The 10,273-nt window shown below is 42.3% G+C and overlaps 1 pseudogene; it reads left to right on the plus strand.

Annotated features, from left to right (window-relative positions):
• Positions 1 to 8,385: 8,385 nt before the first annotated feature.
• Positions 8,386 to 8,964, plus strand: LOC145531004 (large ribosomal subunit protein eL18 pseudogene; annotated as a pseudogene).
• The last annotated feature ends 1,309 nt before the right edge of the window (positions 8,965 to 10,273 follow it).

The following is a 10,273-nucleotide window of genomic DNA, read 5'->3' on the forward strand; positions in this document are numbered from 1 at the left end:
AATCTGTAGGACACCCCGCTGTGTGCAGCAGACAGTGGGCAGGAGATGGCAGCAGACTTCATTCTGGAGGCCAGCAAGATTGAGGGGGTAGAGATCAGTAGTTAAAGGGGAACTTAACTTCAGGTTGGCTCATCAGTCACCAGGGAAACTAGTAAAAGGGCATGCCTCTCACCACCCCTTTGATAACAGTCCCTAGCTGAATACTGAGGCAAGTACACAGGAAGGTCAGTCATGTGAGTAGGAGAAGCAGCACTGGTCAAATAGGGGATGTACAGAGAACAATAGAACAGCCATCTTGAGTAACCTGATCATACAGCTACTATCATTACTGTTGTATTTATTACATTCTTTCTGTTGCACCAGGATAAGTCTCTTCTTTGCTGTAGAAGGTTAAGGTGAGGAAAGGAAGCAATCTCTTTTTAATTCAATGCTCTGATGGTTCTACCCTCCATGGTTAAACATACATAGAAGCCTTGCATTCTAGATAAACTTGTGACTCACTATCAGGGGTCTAAATCAGCTTGGGACCTTCAGCTTCATGGCTGGATACCCAAGCACTCACTGTCCAACTCATCACTAGGAAATGCCCAGTCCTGGCCCTTGGGGTAAGTGGGCCCAGCCCTCTCAAGTATCAGGCCCAGAATATAACATCAGTTGATACCAAAACTCTCCTACTTGCTACTGGCTACACCATGAAATTGATCGAGCTGGGATTTCTTCTGGGGCTCTTCACCTTCTCCTTGCTGACTACTCCATTAATGGGTGGTGTGACTAAGCTTACTGACATGATATGTGGAAAACTCAAAGGTATGAAACTGAAGCAGAAAATAAATCCAAGGACCAATTATGAATGAGGAAGAAAGAATTAGAAAAAAATTGATATGCAGATGGTCCAAGAAAGTCCTCCTTTAGTATCAATACCCATAAACGCTGACTACCTTGACTTAGGGCATCTACTCTAGGCATCCTGTGGATGTTTGATGAGAAAAAACAAACTGTGATGCAAATAAGTCCTTTCCAAATGGGATTCTCTTTTGTAGGAGGTGCAAAGGTCTAGAAGTATTCTGAATTACAGGTTTCACAGTAAATTTCAAAAATTCCAGACCATTCAAGGGCATGGGGGGAAGAATTGGAGGAAGGGATTAGTTAGGGAGTTTGGGATAGACATGTCCACGCTGCTGTATTTAAAATGGATGACCAACAAGGACCTACTGTACAGCACAGGGGACTCTGCTCAATGTTATGTGGCAGCCTGGATGGGAGGGGAGTTTGGGGGAGAATGGATACATGTATATATGTAAGGCTGAGTTCCTTCGCTGTTCACCTGAAACTATCATAACACTGTTAATCAGCTATCTGTGCTGTGCTTAGTTGCTCAGTCAAGTCCAACTCTTTGTGATCCCATGGACTGTAGACCTCCAGGCTCCTCTGTCCATCGGATTCTCCAGGCAAGAATACTGGAGTGGGTTGCCATGCCCTCCTCCAGGGGATTTTCCCAACCCAGGGATTGAACCCAGGTCTTCTGCCTTGCAGGTGGATTATTTATCATCTGAGCCACCAGGGAAGCCCAAGAATACTGGAGTGGGTAGCCTATCCCTTCGCCAGGGGACCTTCCCAACCCAGGAAGCGAATCAGGGTCTCCTGCATTGCACCAGGAATCAAACCAGGCTTCCCTGATGGCTCAGATGGTAAAGAATCCACCTGCAATGCAGGAGATCTGGGTTCAATCCCTGGGTTGGGAAGATCCCCTGGAGAAGGGAAAGGCTACCCCCTCTAGTATTCTGGCCTGGAGAATTCCATGTACAGAGGAGCCTGGCAGGCTACAGTTCATGGTGTAACAAAGAGTTGGACGTGACTGAAGTGACTTAGCGCTAGCACGGGCTCTGGGGAAGTACGGAACACTTGAACACACGGTTACTGTTTAGAGCAGCTTACAATGTAGACGTAAAAGACAATGAGGTTTTCTTCCACAGGTACTATGTACAGGTCAAGTGCTTCCAGAACATAGGGAAAAAGTAACACAGTCTACACTGTAAGTCAGACAACCCAAACTCCAGCCTTGTCATTTAACAAATGTGGACACTAGTCCAAGTCACTCAATCCCATACTATCCCTTAGCTTCAGTTTCCCTTGTACAAAATGTAGATCAGAAGCATGCCTGTATCAGGGAATGTATGTATAAAATAAGCTTGTGTATGTCACTGTATTTAAATAGCTATTTTTACCAAGGAATAAATCCCAGTCTGGCTGCTTGAGTAGGATGAACAACAATCTCTGGGTTGCCAGTACAACCATGTTGTAGCTCTTTGGACCACTTACTATGTGATTCTTTTTTTTTTTTTTGTATTAAATTTATTTATTTCTAATTGGAGGATAATTGCTTGACAATGTTGTGTTGGTTTCTGCCATACATCTACATGAGTGAGCCACAGTATACATATGTCCCCTCCCTCTTGAGCCTCCCTCCCACCTCCTACCCCATCCCACCCCTCTAGCTCGTCACAGAGCACCTAGCTGAGCTCCCTGTGCTATGCAGCAACTTCCCATTGGCTATCTTTTACCTATGGTAACGTATATATTTCAATGCTACTCTCTCCATTCATCCCACCCTCTCCTTCCCCTGCTGTGGCCATAAGGGTTATTCTTATCACTAAGAACAGAAGGTTTGCCTCTGGGAAGGGGACAAGGGGAGAGATGACAGGGTGTGAGGGTGAAAAAGTATTACCTCCAAGGTTATGCATCTTGGTATGTATCCTGTTTTGAGCAGCACGCAGAGTTAACTTAAACTGGGGACATGGTTAGTATAGTGAGTCTATGAAAACTGGAAGGTAAGCATTGTATGTCCTGTCCGGGCAGTTAAGAGGTGAGGAAGATGAGAAGGAGATTGTGCTTTAATATAAGGTAAGATGTGAAAGGTGAATGTCATTACTTTGCACAAGATACTGGTAAAGGGTTTCACAGGTGGCCCAGTGGTATAGAATCCACCTGCCAAGCAGGAGACGTGGGTTTGATCCCCGGGTTGGGAAGACCCCATGGAGAAGGAAATGGCAACTCACTCCAGTATTCTTGCCTGGGAAATCCCATGGACAGAGGAGCCTAGAGGGCTACAGTCCATGGGGTTGCAAAGAGTCAGACAGACTTATTGACTAAGTCACCACTACCACCGCTGACAGAACCTCCTTTTTCATGGCTCACCGTCTCTCCAAATCACTGCTGAAGACCAGAAACCGGAGTTTTAATCAATTTGCATGCCCAAGGGCAATCTTGCCAGGTGATCTTAATTCCAAGAGGAAACCAAATGTCTTTCAGTGACCCTGAATAGGGGTATTTCCAGACTACCGTGACAAATGTGTAAATGCCTGTGAAGACAAGCTCTTTAATTCCCCCTAATTCAATGTGAACCTCTCACGCAGATCCCTGCAAGATGCCGCTCAAATTTGGCAGCTGCTATGAAATTCACTTCAGATATTTCTACAACACAACTGCCAAATTATGTCAAAGTTTTGTCTACTCTGGCTGTGATGGCAATCTTAACAACTACAAGCTTAAAATAGAATGTCAACTAGCCTGTGAGCAAGATTACATAAAGTAAGGAATTTAATGGTTCTTTAATGGTTCCCCTTGGTTCTTGGGGAGTGGAAAAGGAGAGGCTCTGAGATCCCAGGACAAATCCTGGCTGGGGAGGGGAGGTGGGATTATTGTCACAATCAAAATGTTTAATAGTTGGGTTGGATCTCATAATCACTTGTCAGTTTGCGGTTAGGAAATCAAAAGTCCAGAGAGAAAATTATAGCCATCACTTATTGGACAGTTGGCATGTGCTGGGTACTACGCTAAGTAATTACATATATTGATAGAATTTAAAATTAAAATCACCCTGAGATAGGTGTGTATCATTATTTTTATATGACAGATGAGGAAACAAAGTCCAACAGAGGTAACTAGCTGGCCCAAGATCACATTAATAAATGTCAGGGCAAGGTTTCTGACCAAATCTGGTCATCCAGGGCTGGATCATCTCACATGCACAAGATCACCCAGACCCAAACCTTGAACTCCAAGACCTGAGAACTTTCCATAGCAACATTTAGAGCTAAGCTCCCAGCCCACACCTCACCATTTCCCAGTCACAAAACTAGAAGGAGGTCCACAGAGGTAACAGGGCTATGGTGTAGGTGATCTCTAGGAAAGTGAGATGGAACATGGCCTTGGGAGTAGTTCAAAAGCAGAAAATTTGTTTGACTTATTTATTTAATACCCGTAGTGACTCTTTGTAGTGCCTGGCACCCAGAAGACAATGACTGAGTTTTGAGGGAATGAAAGAGAGGTTAATGAAGCATGGGAGTTGAAGCCGTGCAGGAAGAGGGGCACTGAAAGAGATGCCGTCCTCTGGGCTTTCCCTGCGATAAAAATGACTTAACGCGGTCCAGGGAGACTTTACAAGACTTATAACCTGTTTCTTTTGTTTCTTTGTTTGTTTTGCTTAAACAGAGAATCTGAGAAAACAAAAAGGTCTGGAGCTTATTGATACACCGTCTGAAACACAGCTGTGGGGAAAATCAGACCAGTTTTAAGATCTTTGTAAACTCCATAATCCTTGAAATGTGCATCCTTTTACTGTTTTCCTAATGTTAGTGTTGTGTTTCCTGAGAAATGACTGTATGATCATTAAAATGAAAGGATTTTATGTGTGAGCCCTTCTTCCTCTCTGCATATCCCACCCCACCCCCCACCACTTTATCCAGAGCTGGAATGTGAGCTGGTCCTAATCCATTGCTCCCCACTCCCTCCTGAACCTTTCCTCATGCATGTGGTCAATGCTTACACTGTTAGAGATGTGATGAGCCAAATCTGGATAGGTTTATATCACTTCGCCTCTCAGGTTGAGTAGTTAGTAGAACCAAAGTACCAAATCTACACTACTCTTTGTCCTTGAAATCAAACCAAGCAGTGACCCTGAAACTCAAATGAAATGTTCTTGCACTAATAACAAATTTTTCTTCGCAGTGTCTTCTGATTCATGTTCACCAAGTCAGGAGTCCCAATTTGTCCAACTATCTTCCTGATATCATCTCTATTTATCACAGTTATTGAATACTTGGACATTTTTCAGTGCCTCCATCACTGACATTTGACTTGGCTATTCTCAGTCTTGAGAAAAGAACTCTCAGCTTCAGTTCAGTGACTGTGCTTTAGCTCCCAAGAGAATGACCATCCTGACACTGTTTGCCAAGTCTTCTGAACACAATGCTACAAAGTTCCACATGACCATGATCTTCCCAGCTGCAGGACACTCAGGTTAACCATCTCATTTCTGAATTTCTTTAGGCATCCCTTCCCTGAACCCCTTCCCCATCCATCTTATTGACAGAGTCCAATCCTTCAGCTGTGAATCACATTCTGGACCACCAGTTGCTAGAGCCAATGTCAGGGGCATTATGAACCAGTGAAATTTTGTCATTAGACATGCAAGTTTGGTCTCTGCTCAGTGTTAAGAATGAGAAAACAAATCCCCTAAACTGAGACAATTTTCTGCAAAAATTCTGATTACTTCAAGATGAGACTCTCATCCAGACAGGGTTTACTCTGAATATATGTATGTTCCAACTTTGGTGAAGACTCTAGAATTGCAAATCATTCTTGAATCCCATCAGCTGTAGGAGACATGCTATAGAGCCTGGAATATAGGCACTGGGCTAATCTGACTGGTCCACATAAATGAAAGTTCTGAGGTTTCCCTATTGTGAGACATGAAACTGGGTGTCCCAGAGTAGAAGGTTTGTTGGGTACAAAAATGCATAATATATTCCCATAGACTGTTTGCTTCCTCTTCCAGTCAACTCCTGGAAAAGCCAGAGAATTGAAAAAAAAAAGGTGTGTAAATATTAATAACTAAACTCAAGACTAAGAATCCTTTGAGGAAAGAGGGCAGTTATACCTTGGGGAGGAAAGGATTTTTTGATGCCCAAGACAGTTGGGCACCAAAAGTGGAAGAATGACTTGGATGATGGATTTTAACTTGTGTTATTCTCCTCAACACGAAAATCTGAATCTGTCAGTGTTTCCCTTGTCTCCCTTGGCAAAGCAGTAACAGCTCCAAGATACCACAAAGGCAATGGAGATAACATGTGTGGCCCTAGAGCCCAGCTAGAGTAAAGTGTACAAAAACAAGTGCAACTGGACTTCCCTGGTGGTCCAGTGGTTAAGAATCTGCCTGCCAATGCAAAGGATACAGGTTCAGATCCCTGGTCCAGGAAGAGTCCTCATGCTAGGGAGCAATAAAGCCCATGTTGCCACAACTACTGAGCCCATGCACCCTGGAGCCAATGTTCCACAACAAGAGAAAGTACTGCAGTGAGAAGCCCCCACACCACAACTAGAGAATAACCCCAGCTTGCTTCAACTGGAGACGGCCCTCATGCAGCAACGAAGAACCAGTGTGGCCGTAAATAAATAAATAAAATAAAAAACGGGTGCAATTGGACTAGCCAGACACAGAGTTTATTGTTTTGTCTTCTTCCTGTATGCACCAAAGGTCCAACTGTCATATCCGTACATGACTACTGGAAAAACTATAGCTTTGACTAGATGGACATTTGTCGGCAAACGGATGTCTCTGCTTTTTAATACACTGTCTAGGTTGGTCAACGTTTTTCTTCCAAGGAGCAAGTGTCTTTTAATTTCATGGCTGCAGTCACCACCCAAAGTGATTTTGGAGCCCAAGAAAAGAATATCTGTCACCATTTCCACTTTTTCCCCCATCTATTTTCCATGAAGTGATGAGGCTAGAAGCCATGATCTTAGTTTTTTGAATGTTGAGTTTTAAGCCAGCTTTTTCACTCTCCTCTTTCACCTTCATCAATAGGCTCTTTAGTTCCTCTTCACTTTCTGCCATAAGGGTGGTATCATCTGCGTATCTGAGGTTATTGATATTTCTCCTGGCAATCTTGATTCCAGCATGTGATTCATCCTGTCCAGCATTTCACATGATGTACTCTGCATATAAGTTAAATAAGCAGGGTGACAATATACAGCCTTGATGTACTCCTTTCTCAATTTTGAGCCAATTTTCTGTTCTATGTGGAGGCTGAGACAAAGTGGAAACAACACTCAATTGTGGGTGTGTCTGGTGGTGAAAGTAAAGTCCAATGTTGTAAAGAACAATATTGCATAAGAACCTGGAATGTTAGGTCCATGAATCAAGGCAAATTGGATGTAGTCAAATAGAAGATGGCAAGAGTGAACATTGACATTTTAGGAATCAGTGAACTAAAATGAACAAGAACGGGCAAATTTAATTCAGATGACCATTATATCTACTACTGGGGGTAAGAATCCCTTAGAAGAAATGAAGTAGCCTTCATGAGTCTGAAATGCAGTACTTGGGTGCAGTCTCAAAAGAGACAGAATGATCTCGGTTTGTTTCCAAGACAGACTATTCAGCCTCACAATAATCCAAGTCTATGTCCCAACCACTAATGCCAAAGAAGCTGAAGTCGAATGGTTCTATGAAGAACTCCAAGTCTTTCTAGAACTAACACCAAAAAAAAGATGTTTCTCTCATCACAAAGGACTGGAATGCAAAAATAGGAAATCAAGAGATACCTAGAGTAACAGGCAAGTTTGGCATTGGAGTACTAAATAAAGCAGGGAAAAAAGCAGGGGAGGATAATAGTTGTAATTAATTTCCGTCAATTTCAGCTCTTAGGGGAGTAGCAGCCACAGGACAGATAACTGTGCACATGTTCCTGGAGAAGTTTAAACATAGCTGTGGCAGCCAACTTGGGCAGAAAGAATTCTGTTCTCCAAATATCAGGGATCTATGCTCTGCCTGCTGATTGCTGCTTCTGATCTCATAAAGAAGCACCTCCTCTCATTGTTGCAAGCCCTTCCCCCTCTGGGCAAAGTGACTTCCAGGGCCAGTGGCCATTTCCCTACACTTCATTTTTCTCTTTCTGGGAGCCAGACATTTAAAAAATAACTACGTATATAGGAAAAATTAGAAAGTGAGAATGCATGTCCTGGAAAGGGCTCAGAAAAAATGTGAAAATATCGTAAGTTTTCATTTCAGACTGATCCTCAACATACGGACAGACTAAAGCAATCAAAAACAAACAAAAACAAAACAGCACTCACAAAAACAGTAACAAAATAAAATCACTCCCTAGGGAAGGAGGAGAAATGGATTTCCAGAGTTACCACATTATTAGATTCAAATGTCCAATTTTTGTGAAAAAAGTCACAAGGCATACAAAAAAGTATGAAAGCTTTTTTAATAAATCAGTAATAATTGTCCCTGAAGAAGATCTGATGGAAGATCTGCTAGAGAAAGATTTTTTAAGACAGCTGTCTAAAGATGCTCAAAGGGCTTTCCGGACCTGGCTAAGGAGGAGGCAGCATCATGGGAGTTGACATTCGCCACAACAAGGACCGAAAGTTTCCACGCAAGGAGCCCAAGAGCCAGGACATTTACCTGGGGCTGTTGGTCAAACTGTGCAGGTTCCTGGAGGAACTAACTCCACCTTCAATCAGGCTGTCCTGAAGAGATTGTTCATGAGCCGCACCAACTGGCCACCGCTGTCCCTTTCCTGGATGACTCGGAAGATGAAGCTTCCTGGCCAGGAAGGCAAAACAGCTGTGGTCAAGGGGACTGTGACTGACAATGTTCATGTCCAGGAGGTGCCCAAACTAAGCTTGTGTGCTCTGCGAGTGAGCAGCCGCTCCCAGAGTCGCATCCTCAAGGCAGTGGGCAAGACCCTCACCTTCGACCAGCTGGCCCTGGCCTCCCCCAAGGGCTGTGGCCCTGTCCTCCTCTCTGGTCCTCACAAGGGCAGAGAGATGTACAGGCATTTCGGCAAGGCCCCAGTAACCTGGCATGGCCACCCCAAACCCTATGTCCACTACAAGGGCCGGAGGTTCGAGCGCTCCAGAGGCCGACGAGCCAGCTATGGCTACAAAAACTAACCTGGGAGTCAACCTTGTTATTAAAAAGATTTTGGATGCAAATAAAAAACAATGTTCAAGGAACTAACTTGAAGAAAGTCAATACAATGAATGAATAAAATGGAAATATCAATACAGAGATTTTTTTTTAACAAAAAACAAACAGAAAAAAAATTCTGGAACTGAAAAATACAGTAACCGAAATGAAAAAGTCATTAGAGGGATTCAAAGGCAGATTTAAGCAGGCAAAATAAAAAAGCAGTGAACTTGAATGATGATAGAAATTATCAAGTCTGAAGAACAGAAACAAAAAATATCTGTGGTGGTACATCATAAAGACATATCAAAATACTCATTGTGGGAGTCCCAGAAGGAGAAGTGAGAGAGAAAAGGAAGAGAGAATTTTTGAAGAAATATGACAGAAAACTTACAAAATTTGGTGAAAGATACAAATATAAATATCCAAAAAGTACAGTAAACTGCAAGATGAACAATATACATATCTTTTATAAACAGATTTTTTTCTCCTAGCCAAATTTAGAGTTCATGAGTGACAAGACCCTGTCATCTGAGTCTTCTGTGCCTCTCTACCCATTCTCTTTTCCTCTAAACCTAGGACATACATAGCCCATCAGAGATTAAATCATAACAATTGGCATGTCTGGAAGGAATTCCTCCATGTTCTGAGGCTGATTAAAAAAAAAAAAAAGGAAATATATCCTCAATTGCAGAGACTTTCAGCTAGTGAAACCATCATCATTTCTCAAAGTTCCATTTTAGTGGATGAGATTGAATCAAATAATTAGTAATATTAGTCATACTACTAACTATAGTGTTATGGTATATTATAGTATTATAACTATAGTTATAATAGTATAACATAATCAAGTAGAATATAAATAAACACAACATAAATAAAAGTACAGCTTTTATAAGTGTTACCAATGACAGGTACATATTGCTATAAAATTACAGAAAAGAGGGCTTGCCCTGATCAGGGAAGCCATGGAAAGGCTAACAGAAGGAATCACAACTGAGCCAAAACCTAATGGATGAGGCAGAGGCATGATGAGATAATAGAAGAACAGGCAGAGACAATACCATCTATAAAAATGTCATGGTTGAGAAAGTGATGGGTCTAACAGACTAAAAAATAAATTCCATAAGTTAGGGGAAGAAAGAGTAGGAGGAAGTTTTGAGAAGACAAGATGCCTCTAGAGATGGGAAAACATAAAGTAAATAAATTGACAGGCATCATTATGTTTTATTCTCACCAATTTTTAATCTTACTTATTCCACTACCCTTGCAATAAAGGCAGACCATTATAAT

Source organism: Giraffa tippelskirchi, chromosome 13, assembly GCF_054371585.1.
Source record: "Giraffa tippelskirchi isolate mGirTip1 chromosome 13, T2T-mGirTip1v1.2.pri, whole genome shotgun sequence".
In the NCBI taxonomy this organism is placed as follows: domain Eukaryota; kingdom Metazoa; phylum Chordata; class Mammalia; order Artiodactyla; family Giraffidae; genus Giraffa; species Giraffa tippelskirchi.